Here is a 19,244-nt window from a genome sequence, read left to right on the forward strand (position 1 = left end):
GGGATTCAGTCATCCTTTCGTCTTGGGAGATGCAAGACGAGCCTACATTCAAGTCACTTCAGTGATATCTGGCCTTATTTCGAGTCAGGGCATAGCGGTGTCCATTCCACTTGAGGCCGCAAACTCAGGGTCCCTCTCACATACCTAGAGCTGAGAGAAGCCTCCTCTTGAGGTGCTTGTGGTAAGGTGGTATTCCTCTGGAGTCGAAGCCAGGGACTAACCTCTCATCTCGAGTTGATTTTTGATCCTCGGAGCTCTTTCGTGTTGCTACAGTGACCTCAGGATCCCTCTAGCCTTGAAACAGTGTTCTTGGGGTTTCTCTGGAGTGCCATCAAGGAAATCAAGGCTCCTTTCCTGTGTGATGTGCAACACGGAATTGCTCTGCACCCAGTGAAGGGGAATCAGGCCTCATCTCGCGGCGAGGGGGAAGTCTCATGGTTTTTCTCGAGTTGGGGCGGGAACCTGGGGTATATTCTCGAGTTACGACAGGGATGGCCCTTCCACACACGTGTTTGTTCATCGACGTCAGGGCTCCAGCCTAGTTGCAAGGGACAACTCGGGATTCTCCTCGAGGCTTGGCAGGGCAATTGGGACGCCTCTCCAGCTGAGGCGGGAGACCAAGGGTCCCATTCCACGTGCCACAGGAATCCTGGGACTCCTATCAAGTTTCACGAGGAGTCAGGCATCGTCTCCTTTGGAGGCACTGATCTCCACATACCTCTGGAGTTTTCAAAGGATGTGAGGCCTCCGGTCGCGATGAGGTGGGGAATTACGTCTTTCTCTGTGGTCTCCACAGGAGATTCAGACATCCTTTCCTCTTGGGAGATGCAAGACGAGCCTGCATTCAAGTCACTGCAGGGATATCCGGGCTTATTTTGAGTCAGGGCATCGTGGTGTCCATTCCACGTGAGGCCGCATACTCAGGGTCCCTCTCACATACCTAGAGCTGACAGAAGCCTCCTCTTCAGGTGCTTGTGGTAAGGTGGTATTCCTCTGGAGTCGAAGCCAGGGACTAACCTCTCATCTCGAGTTGATTTTTGGACCTCGGGGCTCTTTCGTGTTGCTACAGTGACCTCAGGATCCCTCTGGCCTTGAACCAGTGTTCTTGGGGTTTCTGTGGAGTGCCATCAAGGAAATCAAGGCTCCTTTCCTGTGTGATGTGCAACACGGAATTGCTCTGCACCCAGTGCAGGGGAATCAGGCCTCATCTCGCGGCGAGGGGGAAGTCTCATGGTTTTTCTCGAGTTGGGGCGGGAACCTGGGGTATATTCTCGAGTTACGACGGGGATGGCCCTTGCACACACGTGTTTGTTCAGCGACGTCAGGACTCCTGCCTAGTTGCGAGGGACAACTCGGGATTTTCCTCGAGGCTTGGCAGGGCAATTGGGACGCCTCTCCAGCTGAGGCGGGAGACCAAGGGTCCCTTTCCACGTGCCACAGGAATCCTGGGAGTCCTATCAAGTTTCACGAGGAGTCAGGCATCGTCTCCTTTGGAGGCACTGATCTCCGCGTACCTCTGAATTTGCAAAGAATTTGAGGACTCCGGTCGCGATGAGGTGGGGAACTACGTCTTTCTCTGTGGTCTCCAAGGGAATTCAGATATCCTTTCGTCTTGGGAGATGCAAGACGAGCCTGCATTCATGTCACTGCATGGATATCCGGCCTTAATTCGAGTAAGGGCATCGCGGTGTCCATTCCACGTGAGGCCGCAAACTCAGGGTCCCTCTCACATACCTAGAGCTGAGAGAAGCCTCCTCTTGAGGTGCTTGTGGTAAGGTGGTATTCCTCTGGAGTCGAAGCCAGGGACTAACCTCTCATCTCGAGTTGATTTTTGGTCCACAGAGATCTTTCGTGTTGCTACAGTGACGTCAGGATCCCTCTAGCCTTGAAACAGTGTTCTTGGGGTTTCTCTGGAGTGCCATCAAGGAAATCAAGGCTCCTTTCCTGTGTGATGTGCAACACGGCTTTGCTCTGCACGCAGTGCAGGGGAATCTGGCCTCATCTCGCAGCAATGGGGAAGTCTCAAGGTTTTTCTTGAGTTGGGGCGGGAACCTGGGGTATATTCTCGAGTTACGACAGGAATGGCCCTTCCACACACGTGTTTGTTCAGCGACGTCAGGACTCCTGCCTAGTTGCGAGGGACAACTCGGGATTCTCCTCGAGGCTTGGCAGGGCAATTGGGACGCCTCTCCAGCTGAGGCGGGAGACCAAGGGTCCCTTTCCACGTGCCACAGGAATCCTGGGACTCCTATCAAGTTTCACGAGGAGTCAGGCATCGTCTCCTTTGGAGGCACTGATCTCCACATACCTCTGGAGTTTTCAAAGGTTGTGAGGCCTCCGGTCGCGATGAGGTGGGGAACTAGGTCTTTCTCTGTGGTCTCCACAGGGGATTCAGACATCCTTTCGTCTTGGGAGATGCAAGACGAGACTGCATTGAAGTCACTGCAGGGATATCCGGGCTTATTTTGAGTCAGGGCATCGCGGTGTCCATTCCACGTGAGGCCGCATACTCAGGGTCCCTCTCACATACCTAGAGCTGAGAGAAGCCTCCTCTTGAGGTGCTTGTGGTAAGGTGGTATTCCTCTGGAGTCGAAGCCAGGGACTAACCTCTCATCTCGAGTTGATTTTTGGTCCTCGGAGCTCTTTCGTGTTGCTACAGTGACCTCAGGATCCCTCTGGCCTTGAAACAGTGTTCTTGGGGTTTCTCTGGAGTGCCATCAAGGAAATCAAGGCTCCTTTCATGTGTGATGTGCAACACGGAATTGCTCTGCATGCAGTGCAGGGGAATCAGGCCTCATCTCGCGGCGAGGTGAAGTCTCATGTTTTTTCTCGAGTTGCGGCGGGAACCTGGGGTATATTCTCGAGTTACGACGGGGATGGCCCTTCCACACACGTGTTTGTTCAGCGACATCAGGACTCCTGCCTAGTTGCGAGGGACAACGCGGGATTCTCCTCGAGGCTTGGCAGGGCAATTGGGACGCCTCTCCAGCTGAGGCGGGAGACCAAGGGTCCCTTTCCAGGTGCCACAGGAATCCTGGGACTCCTATCAAGTTTCACGAGGAGTCAGGCATCGTCTCCTTTGGAGGCACTGATCTCCACATACGTCTGGAATTTTCAAAGGATGTGAGGCCTCCGGTCGCGAAGAGGTGGGGAACTAGGTCTTTCTCTGTGGTCTCCACAGGGGATTCAGACATCCTTTCCTCTTGGGAGATGCAAGACGAGCCTGCATTCATGTCACTGCAGGGATATCCGGGCTTATTTTGAGTCAGGGCATCGCGGTGTCCATTCCACGTGAGGCCACATACTCAGGGTCCCTCTCAAATACCTAGAGCTGAGAGAAGCCTCCTCTTGAGGTGCTTGTGGTAAGGTGGTATTCCTCTGGAGTCGAAGCCAGGGACTAACCTCTCATCTCGAGTTGATTTTTGATCCTCGGAGCTCTTTCGTGTTGCTACAGTGACCTCAGGATCCCTCTGGCCTTGAAACAGTGTTCTTGGGGTTTCTCTGGAGTGCCATCAAGGAAATCAAGGCTCCTTTCCTGTGTGATGTGCAACACGGCTTTGCTCTGCACGCAGTGCAGGGGAATCTGGCCTCATCTCGCAGCAATGGGGAAGTCTCAAGGTTTTTCTTGAGTTGGGGCGGGAACCTGGGGTATATTCTCGAGTTACGACAGGAATGGCCCTTCCACACACGTGTTTGTTCAGCGACGTCAGGACTCCTGCCTAGTTGCGAGGGACAACTCGGGATTCTCCTCGAGGCTTGGCAGGGCAATTGGGACGCCTCTCCAGCTGAGGCGGGAGACCAAGGGTCCCTTTCCACGTGCCACAGGAATCCTGGGACTCCTATCAAGTTTCACGAGGAGTCAGGCATCGTCTCCTTTGGAGGCACTGATCTCCACATACCTCTGGAGTTTTCAAAGGTTGTGAGGCCTCCGGTCGCGATGAGGTGGGGAACTAGGTCTTTCTCTGTGGTCTCCACAGGGGATTCAGACATCCTTTCGTCTTGGGAGATGCAAGACGAGACTGCATTGAAGTCACTGCAGGGATATCCGGGCTTATTTTGAGTCAGGGCATCGCGGTGTCCATTCCACGTGAGGCCGCATACTCAGGGTCCCTCTCACATACCTAGAGCTGAGAGAAGCCTCCTCTTGAGGTGCTTGTGGTAAGGTGGTATTCCTCTGGAGTCGAAGCCAGGGACTAACCTCTCATCTCGAGTTGATTTTTGGTCCTCGGAGCTCTTTCGTGTTGCTACAGTGACCTCAGGATCCCTCTGGCCTTGAAACAGTGTTCTTGGGGTTTCTCTGGAGTGCCATCAAGGAAATCAAGGCTCCTTTCATGTGTGATGTGCAACACGGAATTGCTCTGCATGCAGTGCAGGGGAATCAGGCCTCATCTCGCGGCGAGGTGAAGTCTCATGTTTTTTCTCGAGTTGCGGCGGGAACCTGGGGTATATTCTCGAGTTACGACGGGGATGGCCCTTCCACACACGTGTTTGTTCAGCGACATCAGGACTCCTGCCTAGTTGCGAGGGACAACGCGGGATTCTCCTCGAGGCTTGGCAGGGCAATTGGGACGCCTCTCCAGCTGAGGCGGGAGACCAAGGGTCCCTTTCCAGGTGCCACAGGAATCCTGGGACTCCTATCAAGTTTCACGAGGAGTCAGGCATCGTCTCCTTTGGAGGCACTGATCTCCACATACGTCTGGAATTTTCAAAGGATGTGAGGCCTCCGGTCGCGAAGAGGTGGGGAACTAGGTCTTTCTCTGTGGTCTCCACAGGGGATTCAGACATCCTTTCCTCTTGGGAGATGCAAGACGAGCCTGCATTCATGTCACTGCAGGGATATCCGGGCTTATTTTGAGTCAGGGCATCGCGGTGTCCATTCCACGTGAGGCCACATACTCAGGGTCCCTCTCAAATACCTAGAGCTGAGAGAAGCCTCCTCTTGAGGTGCTTGTGGTAAGGTGGTATTCCTCTGGAGTCGAAGCCAGGGACTAACCTCTCATCTCGAGTTGATTTTTGATCCTCGGAGCTCTTTCGTGTTGCTACAGTGACCTCAGGATCCCTCTGGCCTTGAAACAGTGTTCTTGGGGTTTCTCTGGAGTGCCATCAAGGAAATCAAGGCTCCTTTCCTGTGTGATGTGCAACACGGAATTGCTATGCACGCAGTGCTTGAGAATCGGGCCTCATCTCGCGGCGAGGGGGAAGTCTCATGGTTTTTCTCGAGTTGGGGCGGGAACCTGGGGTATATTCTCGAGTTACGACGGGGATGGCCCTTCCACACACGTGTTTTTTCAGCGACGTCAGGACTCCTGCCTAGTTGCGAGGGACAACTCGGGATTCTCCTCGAGGCTTGGCAGGGCAATTGGGACGCCTCTCCAGCTGAGGCGGGAGACCAAGGGTCCCTTTCCACGATCAACAGGAATCCTGGGACTCCTATCAAGTTTCACGAGGAGTCAGGCATCGTCTCCTTTGGAGGCACTGATCTCCGCGTCCCTCTGGAGTTTTCAAAGGATGTGAGGCCTCCGGTCGCGATGAGGTGGGGAACTAGGTCTTTCTCTGTGGTCTCCAAGGGAATTCAGATATCCTTTCGTCTTGGGAGATGCAAGACGAGCCTGCATTCATGTCACTGCAGGGATATCCGGCCTTATTTCGAGTCAGGGCAACGCGGTGTCCATTCCACGTGAGGCCGCAAACTCAGGGTCCCTCTCACATACCTAGAGCTGAGAGAAGCCTCCTCTTGAGGTGCTTGTGGTAAAGTGGTATTCCTCTGGAGTCGAAGCCAGGGACTAACCTCTTATCTCGAGTTGATTTTTGGTCCACAGAGATCTTTCGTGTTGCTACAGTGACGTCAAGATCCCTCTAGCCTTGAAATAGTGTTCTTGGGGTTTCTCTGGAGTGCCATCAAGGAAATCAAGGCTCCTTTCATGTGTGATGTGCAACACGGAATTTCTCTGCACGCAGTGCAGGGGAATCAGGCCTCATCTCGCGGCGAGGGGAAGTCTCATGGTTTTTCTCGAGTTGCGGCGGGAACCTGGGGTATATTCTCGAGTTACGACGGGGATGGCCCTTCCACACACGTATTTGTTCAGCGACGTCAGGACTCCTGCCTAGTTGCGAGGGAAAACTCGGGATTCTCCTCGAGGCTTTGCAGGGCAAATGGGATGCCTCTCCAGCTGAGGCGGGAGACCAAGGGTCCCTTTCCACGTGCCACAGGAATCCTGGTACTCCTATCAAGTTTCTCGAGGAGTCAGGAATCATCTCCTTTGGAGGCACTGATCTCCACATACCTCTGGAATTTTCAAAGGATGTGAGGCCTCCGGTCGCTATGAAGTGGGGAACTAAGTCTTTCTCTGTGGTCTCCACAGGGGATACAGACATCCTTTCCTCTTGGGAGATTCAAGACGAGCCTGCATACAAGTCACTGCACGGATATCCGGCCTTATTTTGAGTCAGGGCATCGCGGTGTCCATTCCACGTGAGGCCGCAAACTCAGGGTCCCTCTCACATACCTAGAGCTGAGAGAAGCCTCCTCTTGAGGTGCTTGTGGTAAGGTGGTATTCCTCTGGAGTCGAAGCCAGGGACTAACCTCTCATCTCGAGTTGATTTTTGATCCTCGGAGCTCTTTCGTGTTGCTACAGTGACCTCAGGATCCCTCTGGCCTTGAAACAGTGTTCTTGGGGTTTCTCTGGAGTGCCATCAAGGAAATCAAGGCTCCTTTCATGTGTGATGTGCAACACGGAATTGCTCTGCACCCAGTGCAGGGGAATCAGGCCTCATCTCGCGGCGAGGGGGAAGTCTCATGGTTTTTCTCGAGTTTTGGCGGGAATCTGGGGTATATTCTCGTGTTACGACTGGGATGGCCCTTCCACACACGTGTTTGTTCAGCGACGTCAGGACTCCTGCCTAGTTGCGAGGGACAACGCGGGATTCTCCTCGTGGCTTGGCAGGGCAATTGGGACGCCTCTCCAGCTGAGGCGGGAGACCAAGGGTCCCTTTCCACGTGCCACAGGAATCCTGGGACTCCTATCAAGTTTCACGAGGAGTCAGGCATCGTCTCCTTTGGAGGCACTGATCTCCGCGTCCCTCTGGAGTTTTCAAAGGATGTGAGGCCTCTGGTCGCGATGAGGTGGGGATCTAGGTCTTTCTCTGTGGTCTCCACAGGGGATTCAGACATCCTTTCGTCTTGGGAGATGCAAGACGAGCCTGCATTCAAGTCACTGCAGAAATATCCGGCCTTATTTCAAGTCGGGGCATCGCGGTGTCCATTCCACGTGAGGCCGCAAACTCAGGGTCCCTCTCACATACCTAGAGCTGAGAGAAGCCTCCTCTTGAGGTGCTTGTGGTAAGGTGGTATTCCTCTGGAGTCGAAGCCAGGGACTAACCTCTCATCTCGAGTTGATTTTTGATCCTCGGAGATCTCTCGTGTTACTACAGTGACCTCAGGATCCCTCTGGCCTTGAAACAGTGTTCTTGGGGTTTCTCTGGAGTGCCATCAAGGAAATCAAGGCTCCTTTCATGTGTGATGTGCAACACGGAATTGCTGTGCACCCAGTGCAGGGGAATCAGGCCTCATCTCGCGGCGAGGGGGAAGTCTCATGGTTTTTCTCGAGTTTTGGCGGGAATCTGGGGTATAATCTCGAGTTACGACTGGGATGGCCCTTCCACACACGTGTTTGTTCAGCGACGTCAGGACTCCTGCCTAGTTGCGAGGGACAACTCGGGATTCTCCTCGAGGCTTGGCAGGGCAATTGGGACGCCTCTCCAGCTGAGGCCGGAGACCAAGGGTCCCTTTCCACGTGCCACAGGAATCCTGGGACTCCTATCAAGTTTCACGAGGAGTCAGGCATCGTCTCCTTTGGAGGCACTGATCTCCGCGTACCTCTGGAGTTTTCAAAGGATGTGAGGCCTCCGGTCGCGATGAGGTGGGGATCTAGGTCTTTCTCTGTGGTCTCCACAGGGGATTCAGACATCCTTTCGTCTTGGGAGATGCAAGACGAGCCTGCATTCAAGTCACTGCAGAAATATCCGGCCTTATTTCAAGTCGGGGCATCGCGGTGTCCATTCCACGTGAGGCCACAAACTCAGGGTCCCTCTCACATACCTAGAGCTGAGAGAAGCCTCCTCTTGAGGTGCTTGTGGTAAGGTGGTATTCCTCTGGAGTCCATGTCAGGAACGGAACCCTCATCTCGAGTTGATTTTTGGTCCACAGAGCTCTTTCATGTTGCTACAGTGACCTCAGGATCCCTCTAGCCTTGCAACAGTGTTCTTGGGGTTTCTCTGGAGTGCCATCAAAGAAATCAAGGCTCCTTTCATGTGTGATGTGCAACACGGAATTGCTCTGCACGCAGTGCAGGGGAATCGGGCCTCATCTCGTGGCGAGGGAAAATCTCATGGTTTTTCTCGAGTTGCGGCGGGAACCTGGGGTATATTCTCGAGTTACGACGGGGTTGGCCCTTCCACACACGTGTTTGTTCACCGTCGTCAGGACGCCTGCCTAGTTGCGAGGGACAACTCGTGATTCTCCTCGAGGCTTGGCAGGGCAATTGGGACGCCTCTCCAGCTGAGGCGGGAGACCAAGGGTCCCTTTCCAGGTGCCACAGGAATCCTGGGACTCCTATCAAGTTTCACGACGAGTCAGGCATCGTCTCCTTTGGAGGCACTGATCTCCGCGTCCCTCTGGAGTTTTCAAAGGATGTGAGGCCTCCGGTCGCGTTGAGGTGGGGAACTAGGTCTTTCTCTGTGGTCTCACAGGGGATTCAGACATCCTTTCCTCTTGGGAGATGCAAGACGAGCCTGCATTCAAGTCACTGCAGGGATATCCGGCCTTATTTTGAGTCAGGGCATCGCGGTGTCCATTCCACGTGAGGCCGCAAACTCAGGGTCCCTCTCACATACCTAGAGCTGAGAGAAGCCTCCTCTTGAGGTGCTTGTGGTAAGGTGGGATTCCTCTGGAGTCGAAGCCAGGGACTAACCTCTCATCTCGAGTTGATTTTTGGTCCACGGAGTTCTTTCGTGTTGCTACAGTGACCTCAGGATCCCTCTGGCCTTGAAACAGTGTTCTTGGGGTTTCTCTGGAGTGCCATCAAGGAAATCAAGGCTCCTTTCATGTGTGATGTGCAACACGGAATTGCTCTGCACGCAGTGCAGGGGAATCGGGCCTCATCTCGCGGCGAGGGGGATGTCTCATGGTTTTTCTCGAGTTGGGGCGGGAACCTGGGTTATATTCTCGAGTTACGACGGGGATGGCCCTTCCACACACGTGTTTGTTCAGCGACGTCAGGACTCCTGCCTAGTTGCGAGGGACAACTCGGGATTCTCCTCGAGGCTTGGCAGGGCATTTGGGACGCCTCTCCAGCTGAGGCGGGAGACCAAGGGTCCCTTTCCACGTGCCACAGGAATCCTGGGTGTCCTATCAAGTTTCATGAGGACTCAGGCATCGTCTCCTTTGGAGGCACTGATCTCCGCGTACCTCTGAATTTTGCAAAGGATGTGAGGCCTCCGGTCGCGATGAGGTGGGGAACTAGGTCTTTCTCTGTGGTCTCCACAGGGAATTCAGATATCCTTTCGTCTTTGGAGATGCAAGACGAGCCTGCATTCATGTCACTGCAGGGATATCCGGCCTTATTTCGAGTCAGGGCATCGCGGTGTCCATTCCACTTGAGGCCGCAAACTCAGGGTCCCTCTCACATACCTAGAGCTGAGAGAAGCCTCCTCTTGAGGTGCTTGTGGTAAGGTGGTTTTCCTCTGGAGTCGAAGCCAGGGACTAACCTCTCATCTCGAGTTGATTTTTGGTCCACAGAGCTCTTTCGTGTTGCTACAATGACCTCAGGATCCCTCTAGCCTTGAAACAGTGTTCTTGGGGTTTCTCTGGAGTGCCATCAAGGAAATCAAGTCTCCTTTCATGTGTGATATGCAACACGGCATTGCTCTGCATGCAGTGCAGAGGAATCGGGCCTCATCTCGCAGCAAGGGGAAAGTCTCAAGGTTTTTCTCGAGTTAGGGCGGGAGCCTGGGGTATATTCTCGAGTTACGACGGGGATGGCCCTTCCACACACGTGTTTGTTCAGCGACGTCAGGACTCCTGCCTCGTTGTGAGGGACAACTCGGGATTCTCCTCGAGGCTTGGCAGGGCAATTGAGACGCCTCTCCAGCTGAGGCGGGAGACCAAGGGTCCCTTTCCACGTGCCACAGGAATCCTGGGACTCCTATCAAGTTTCACGAGGAGTCAGGCATCGTCTCCTTTGGAGGCACTGATCTCCGCGTACCTCTGGAGTTTTCAAAGGATGTGAGGCCTTCGGTCGCGATGAGGTGGGGAACTAGGTCTTTCTCTGTGGTCTGCACAGGGGATTCAGACATCCTTTCGTCTTGGGAGATGCAAGACGAGCCTGCATTCAAGTCACTGCAGTGATAACCGGCCTTATTTCAAGTCGGGGCATCGCGGTGTTCATTCCACGTGAGGCCGCAAACTCAGGGTCCCTCTCACATACCTAGAGCTGAGAGAAGCCTCCTCTTGAGGTGCTTGTGGTAAGGTGGTATTCCTCTGGAGTCCATGCCAGGAACGGAACCCTCATCTCGAGTTGATTTTTGGTCCACAGAGCTCTTTCATGTTGCTACAGTGACCTCAGGATCCCTCTAGCCTTGCAACAGTGTTCTTGGGGTTTCTCTGGAGTGCCATCAAAGAAATCAAGGCTCCTTTCATGTGTGATGTGCAACACGGCATTGCTCTGCACGCAGTGCAGGGGAATCGGGCCTCATCTCGTGGCGAGGGAAAATCTCATGGTTTTTCTCGAGTTGCGGCGGGAACCTGGGGTATATTCTCGAGTTACGACGGGGTTGGCCCTTCCACACACGTGTTTGTTCACCGTCGTCAGGACGCCTGCCTAGTTGCGAGGGACAACTCGTGATTCTCCTCGAGGCTTGGCAGGGCAATTGGGACGCCTCTCCAGCTGAGGCGGGAGACCAAGAGTCCCTTTCCAGGTGCCACAGGAATCCTGGGACTCCTATCAAGTTTCACGACGAGTCAGGCATCGTCTCCTTTGGAGGCACTGATCTCCGTGTCCCTCTGGAGTTTTCAAAGGATGTGAGGCCTCCGGTCGCGTTGAGGTGGGGAACTAGGTCTTTCTCTGTGGTCTCACAGGGGATTCAGACATCCTTTCCTCTTGGGAGATGCAAGACGAGCCTGCATTCAAGTCACTGCAGGGATATCCGGCCTTATTTTGAGTCAGGGCATCGCGGTGTCCATTCCACGTGAGGCCGCAAACTCAGGGTCCCTCTCACATACCTAGAGCTGAGAGAAGCCTCCTCTTGAGGTGCTTGTGGTAAGGTGGGATTCCTCTGGAGTCGAAGCCAGGGACTAACCTCTCATCTCGAGTTGATTTTGGGTCCACGGAGTTCTTTCGTGTTGCTACAGTGACCTCAGGATCCCTCTGGCCTTGAAACAGTGTTCTTGGGGTTTCTCTGGAGTGCCATCAAGGAAATCAAGGCTCCTTTCATGTGTGATGTGCAACACGGAATTGCTCTGCACGCAGTGCAGGGGAATCGGGCCTCATCTCGCGGCGAGGGGGAAGTCTCATGGTTTTTCTCGAGTTGGGGCGGGAACCTGGGGTATATTCTCGAGTTACGACGGGGATGGCCCTTCCACACACGTGTTTGTTCAGCGACGTCAGGACTCCTGCCTAGTTGCGAGGGACAACTCGGGATTCTCCTCGAGGCTTGGCAGGGCATTTGGGACGCCTCTCCAGCTGAGGCGGGAGACCAAGGGTCCCTTTCCACGTGCCACAGGAATCCTGGGTGTCCTATCAAGTTTCATGAGGACTCAGGCATCGTCTCCTTTGGAGGCACTGATCTCCGCGTACCTCTGAATTTTGCAAAGGATGTGAGGCCTCCGGTCGCGATGAGGTGGGGAACTAGGTCTTTCTCTGTGGTCTCCACAGGGAATTCAGATATCCTTTCGTCTTTGGAGATGCAAGACGAGCCTACATTCATGTCAGTGCAGGGATATCCGGCCTTATTTCGAGTCAGGGCATCGCGGTGTCCATTCCACTTGAGGCCGCAAACTCAGGGTCCCTCTCACATACCTAGAGCTGAGAGAAGCCTCCTCTTGAGGTGCTTGTGGTAAGGTGGTTTTCCTCTGGAGTCGAAGCCAGGGACTAACCTCTCATCTCGAGTTGATTTTTGGTCCACAGAGCTCTTTCGTGTTGCTACAATGACCTCAGGATCCCTCTAGCCTTGAAACAGTGTTCTTGGGGTTTCTCTGGAGTGCCATCAAGGAAATCAAGTCTCCTTTCATGTGTGATATGCAACACGGCATTGCTCTGCATGCAGTGCAGAGGAATCGGGCCTCATCTCGCAGCAAGGGGAAAGTCTCAAGGTTTTTCTCGAGTTAAGGCGGGAGCCTGGGGTATATTCTCGAGTTACGACGGGGATGGCCCTTCCACACACGTGTTTGTTCAGCGACGTCAGGACTCCTGCCTCGTTGTGAGGGACAACTCGGGATTCTCCTCGAGGCTTGGCAGGGCAATTGAGACGCCTCTCCAGCTGAGGCGGGAGACCAAGGGTCCCTTTCCACGTGCCACAGGAATCCTGGGACTCCTATCAAGTTTCACGAGGAGTCAGGCATCGTCTCCTTTGGAGGCACTGATCTCCGCGTACCTCTGGAGTTTTCAAAGGATGTGAGGCCTTCGGTCGCGATGAGGTGGGGAACTAGGTCTTTCTCTGTGGTCTGCACAGGGGATTCAGACATCCTTTCGTCTTGGGAGATGCAAGACGAGCCTGCATTCAAGTCACTGCAGTGATAACCGGCCTTATTTCAAGTCGGGGCATCGCGGTGTTCATTCCACGTGAGGCCGCAAACTCAGGGTCCCTCTCACATACCTAGAGCTGAGAGAAGCCTCCTCTTGAGGTGCTTGTGGTAAGGTGGTATTCCTCTGGAGTCCATGCCAGGAACGGAACCCTCATCTCGAGTTGATTTTTGGTCCACAGAGCTCTTTCATGTTGCTACAGTGACCTCAGGATCCCTCTAGCCTTGAAACAGTGTTCTTGGGGTTTCTCTGGAGTGCCATCAAAGAAATCAAGGGTCCTTTCATGTGTGATGTGCAACACGGCATTGCTCTGCACGCAGTGCAGGGGAATCGGGCCTCATCTCGTGGCGAGGGAAAATCTCATGGTTTTTCTCGAGTTGCGGCGGGAACCTGGGGTATATTCTCGAGTTACGACGGGGTTGGCCCTTCCACACACGTGTTTGTTCACCGTCGTCAGGACTCCTGCCTAGTTGCGAGGGACAACTCGTGATTCTCCTCGAGGCTTGGCAGGGCAATTGGGACGCCTCTCCAGCTGAGGCGGGAGACCAAGTGTCCCTTTCCAGGTGCCACAGGAATCCTGGGACTCCTATCAAGTTTCACGAGGAGTCAGGCATCGTCTCCTTTGGAGGCACTGATCTCCACGTCCCTCTGGAGTTTTCAAAGGATGTGAGGCCTCCGGTCGCGTTGAGGTGGGGAACTAGGTCTTTCTCTGTGGTCTCACAGGGGATTCAGACATCCTTTCCTCTTGGGAGATGCAAGACGAGCCTACATTCAAGTCACTGCAGGGATATCCGGCCTTATTTCGAGTCAGAGCATCGCGGTGTCCATTCCACGTGAGGTCGAAAACTCAGTGTCCCTCTCACATACCTAGAGCTGAGAGACGCCTCGTCTTGAGGTGCTTGTGGTAAGGTGGTATTCCTCTGGAGTCGAAGCCAGGGACTAACCTCTCATCTCGAGTTGATTTTTGATTCTCGGAGCTCTTTCGTGTTGCTACAGTGACCTCAGGATCCCTCTGGCCTTGAAACAGTGTTCTTGGGGTTTCTCTGGAGTGCCATCAAGGAAATCAAGGCTCCTTTCCTGTGTGATGTGCAACACGGCATTGCTCTGCACGCAGTGCAGGGGAATCGGGCCTCATCTCGCGGCGAGGGGGAAGTCTCATGGTTTTTATCGAGTTTCGGCTGGAACCTGGGGTATATTCTCGAGTTACGACGGGGATGGCCCTTCCACACACGTGTTTGTTCAGCAACGTCAGGACTCCTGCCTAGTTGCGAGGGACAACTCGGGATTCTCCTCGAGGCTTGGCAGGGCAATTGGGACGCCTCTCCAGCTGAGGCGGGAGACCAAGGGTCCCTTTCCACGTGCCACAGGAATCCTGGACTCCTATCAAGTTTCACGAGGAGTCAGGCATCGTCTCCTTTGGAGGCACTGATCTCCGCGTCCCTCTGGAGTTTTCAAAGGATGTGAGGCCTCCGGTCGCGATGAGGTGGGGAACTAGGTCTTTCTCTGTGGTCTCCACAGGGGATTCAGACATACTTTCGTCTTGGGAGATGAAAGAAGAGCCTGCATTCAAGTCACTGCTGGGATATCCGGCCTTATTTCGAGTCAGGACATCACGGTGTCCATTCCACTTGAGTCCGCAAACTCAGGGTCCCTCTCACACACCTAGCGCTGACAGAAGCCTTCTCTTGAGGTGCTTGTGGTAAGTTGGTATTCCTCTGGAGTCGAAGCCAGGGACTAACCTCTCATCTCGAGTTGATTTTTGATCCTCGGAGCTCTTTCGTGTTGCTACAGTGACCTCAGGATCCCTCTAGCCTTGAAAGAGTGTTCTTGGGGTTTCTCTGGAGTGCCATCAAGGAAATCAAGGCTCCTTTCCTGTGTGATGTGTAACACGGCATTGCTCTGCACGCAGTGCAAGGGAATCGGGCCTCATCTCGCGGCGAGTGGTAAGTCTCCTGGTTTTCCTCGAGTTGCGGCGGGAACCTGGGCTATATTCTCGAGTTACGACGGGGATGGCCCTTCCACACCCCTGTTTGTTCAGCGACGTCAGGACTCCTGCCTAGTTGCGAGGGACAACTGGGGATTCTCCTCGAGGCTTGGCAGGGCAATTGGGACACCTCTCCAGATGAGGCGGGAGACCAAGGCTCCCTTTCCTCGTGCTACAGGAATCCTGGGACTCCTATCAAATCTCACGAGGAGTCAGTCATCGTCTCCTTTGGAGGCACTGATCTCCGCGTCCCTCTGGAGTTTTCAAAGGATGTGAGGCCTCCGGTCGCGATGAGGTGGGGAACTAGGTCTTTCTCTGTGGTCTCCACAGGGGATTCAGACATCCTTTCGTCTTGGGAGATGCAAGACGAGCCTGCATTCAAGTCACTGCAGGGATATCCGGCCTTATTTCGAGTCAGGGCATCACGGTGTCCATTCCACTTGAGGCCGCAAACTCAGGGTCCCTCTCACATACCTAGAGCTGAGAGAAGCCTCCTCTTGAGGTGCTTGTGTTAAGGTGGTATTCCTCTGGAGTCGAAGCCAGGGACTAACCTCTCATCTCGAGTTGATTTTTGGTCCACGGAGCTCTTTCGTGTTCCTACAGTGACGTCAGGATACCTCTAGCCTTGAAACACTGTTCTTGGGGTTTCTCTGGAGTGCCATCAAGGAAATCAAGTCTCCTTTCATGTGTGATGTGCAACCCGGCTTTGCTCTGCATGCAGTGCAGGGGAATCGGGCCTCATCTCGCAGCAAGTGGGAATTCTCAAGGTTTTTCTCGAGTTACGGCGGGAACCTGGGGTACATTCTCGAGTTACGAAGGGGATGGCCCTTCCACACACGTGTTTGTTCAGCGACGTCAGGACTCCTGCCTAGTTGCAAGGGACAACTCGGGATTCTACTCGAGGCTTGGCATTGCAATTGGGACGCCTCTCCAGCTGAGGCGGGAGACCAAGGGTCCCTTTCCACGTGCCACAGGAATCCTGGGACTCCTATCAAGTTTCACGAGGAGTCAGGCATCGTCTCCTTTGGAGGCACTGATCTCCGCGTCCCTCTGGAGTTTTCAAAGGATGTGAGGCCTCCGATCGCGATGAGGTGGGGAACTAGGTCTTTCTCTGTGGTCTCCACAGGGGATTCAGACATCCTTTCCTCTTGGGAGATGCAAGACGAGCCTGCATTCAAGTCACTGCAGGCATATCCGGCCTTATTTTGAGTCAGGGCATCGTGGTGTCCATTCCACGTGAGGCCGCATACTCAGGGTCCCTCTCACATACCTAGAGATGAGAGAAGCCTCCTCTTGAGGTGCTTGTGGTAAGGTGGTATTCCTCTAGAGTCGAAGCCAGGGACTAACAACTCATCTCGAGTTGATTTTTGATTCTCGGAGCTCTTTCGTGTTGCTACAGTGACCTCAGGATCCCTCTGGCCTTGAAACAGTGTTCTTGGGGTTTCTCTGGAGTGCCATCAAGGAAATCAAGGCTCCTTTCATGTGTGATGTGCAACACGGAATTGCTCTGCACCCAGTGAAGGGGAATCAGGCCTCATCTCGCGGCGAGGGGGAAGTCTCATGGTTTTTCTCGAGTTGGGGCGGGAACCTGCGGTATATTCTCGAGTTACGACGGGGATGGCCCTTCCACACACGTGTTTGTTCAGCGACGTCAGGACTCCTACCTAGTTGCGAGGGACAACTCGGGATTCTCCTCGAGGCTTGGCAGGGCAATTGGGACGCCTCTCCAGCTGAGGCGGGAGACCAAGGGTCCCTTTCCACGTGCCACAGGAATCCTGGGAGTCCTATCAAGTTTCACGAGGACTCAGGCATCGTCTCCTTTGGAGGCACTGATCTCCGCGTACCTCTGAATTTTGCAAAGGATGTGAGGCCTCCGGTCGCGATGAGGTGGGGAACTAGGTCTTTCTCTGTGGTCTCCACAGGGAATTCAGATATCCTTTCGTCTTTGGAGATGCAAGACGAGCCTGCATTCATGTCACTGCAGGGATATCCGGCCTTATTTCGAGTCAGGGCATCGCGGTGTCCATTCCACTTGAGGCCGCAAACTCAGGGTCCCTCTCACATACCTAGAGCTGAGAGAAGCCTCCTCTTGAGGTGCTTGTGGTAAGGTGGTTTTCCTCTGGAGTCGAAGCCAGGGACTAACCTCTCATCTCGAGTTGATTTTTGGTCCATGGAGCTCTTTCGTGTTGCTACAGTGACCTCAGGATCCCTCTAGCCTTGAAACAGTGTTCTTGGGGTTTCTCTGGAGTGCCATCAAGGAAATCAAGTCTCCTTTCATGTGTGATATGCAACACGGCATTGCTCTGCATGCAGTGCAGAGGAATCGGGCCTCATCTTGCAGCAAGGGGAAAGTCTCAAGGTTTTTCTCGAGTTACGGCGGGAGCCTGGGGTATATTCTCGAGTTACGACGGGGATGGCCCTTCCACACACGTGTTTGTTCAGCGACGTCAGGACTCCTGCCTAGTTGTGAGGGACAACTCGGGATTCTCCTCGAGGCTTGGCAGGGCAATTGGGACGCCTCTCCAGCTGAGGCGGGAGACCAAGGGTCCCTTTCCACGTGCCACAGGATTCTGGGACTTCTATCAAGTTTCACGAGGAGTCAGGCATCGTCTCCTTTGGAGGCACTGATCTCCGCGTACCTCTGGAGTTTTCAAAGGATGTGAGGCCTTCGGTCGCGATGAGGTGGGGAACTAGGTCTTTCTCTGTGGTCTGCACAGGGGATTCAGACATCCTTTCGTCTTGGGTGATGCAAGAGGAGCCTGCATTCAAGTCACTGCAGGGATAACCGGCCTTATTTCAAGTCGGGGCATCGCGGTGTCCATTCCACGTGAGGTCGCAAACTCAGGGTCCCTCTCACATACCTAGAGCTGAGAGAAGCCTCCTCTTGAGGTGCTTGTGGTAAGGTGGTATTCCTCTGGAGTCCATGCCAGGAACGGAACCCTCATCTCGAGTTGATTTTTGGTCCACAGAGCTCTTTCATGTTGCTACAGTGACCTCAGGATCCCTCTAGCTTTGAAACAGTGTTCTTGGGGTTTATCTGGAGTGCCATCAAAGAAATCAAGGCTCCTTTCATGTGTGATGTGCAACACGGAATTGCTCTGCACGCAGTGCAGGGGAATCGGGCCTCATCTCGTGGCGAGGGAAAATCTCATGGTTTTTCTCGAGTTGCAGCGGGAACCTGGGGTATATTCTCGAGTTACTACGGGGTTGGCCCTTCCACACACGTGTTTGTTCACCGTCGTCAGGACTCCTGCCTAGTTGCGAGGGACAACTCGTGATTCTCCTCGAGGCTTGGCAGGGCAATTGGGACGCCTCTCCAGCTGAGGCGGGAGACCAAGGGTCCCTTTCCAGGTGCCACAGGAATCCTGGGACTCCTATCAAGTTTCACGAGGAGTCAGGCATCGTCTCCTTTGGAGGCACTGATCTCCGCGTCCCTCTGGAGTTTTCAAAGGATGTGAGGCCTCCGGTCGCGTTGAGGTGGGGAACTAGGTCTTTCTCTGTGGTCTCACAGGGGATTCAGACATCCTTTCCTCTTGGGAGATGCAAGACGAGCCTGCATTCAAGTCACTGCAGGGATATCCGGCCTTATTTCGAGTCAGAGCATCGCGGTGTCCATTCCACGTGAGGTCGAAAACTCAGGGTCCCTCTCACATACCTAGAGCTGAGAGACGCCTCGTCTTGAGGTGCTTGTGGTAATTTGGTATTCCTCTGGAGTCGAAGCCAGGGACTAACCACTCATCTCGAGTTCATTTTTGGTCCACGGAGCTCTTTCGTGTTGCTACAGTGACCTCAGGATCCCTCTAGCCTTGAAACAGTGTTCTTGGGGTTTCTCTGGAGTGCCATCAAGGAAATCAAGGCTCCTTTCATGTGTAATGTGCAACACGGCATTGCTCTGTATGCAGTGCAGGGGAATCGGGCCTCATCTCGCGGCCAGGGGGAAGTCATGGTTTTTCTCGAGTTACGTTGGGAACCTGGGGTATATTCTCGACTTACGACGGGGATGGCCCTTCCACACACGTGTTTGTTCAGCGACGTCAGGACTCCTTCCTAGTTGTGAGGAACAACTCGGGATTCTCCTCGAGGCTTGGCAGGGCAATTGGGAAGCCTCTCCAGCTGATCCGGGAGACTAAATGTCCCTTTCCACGTGCCACAGGATCCTGGGACTCCTATCAAGTTTCACGAAGAGTCAGGCATCGTCTCCTTTGGAGGCACTGATCTCCGCGTACCTCTGGAGTTTTCAAAGGATGTGAGGCCTCCGGTCGCGATGAGGTGGGGAACTAGGTCTTTCTCTGTGGTCTCCACAGGGGATTCAGACATCCTTTCGTCTTGGGAGATGCAAGAAGAGCCTGCATTCAAGTCACTGCAGGGATATCCGGCCTTATTTCAAGTCGGGGCATCGCGGTGTCCATTCCAGGTGAGGCCGGAAACTCAGGGTCCCTCTCACATACCTAGAGCTGAGCGAA

Source organism: Cervus elaphus, chromosome 30, assembly GCF_910594005.1.
Source record: "Cervus elaphus chromosome 30, mCerEla1.1, whole genome shotgun sequence".
Lineage (NCBI taxonomy): Eukaryota > Metazoa > Chordata > Mammalia > Artiodactyla > Cervidae > Cervus > Cervus elaphus.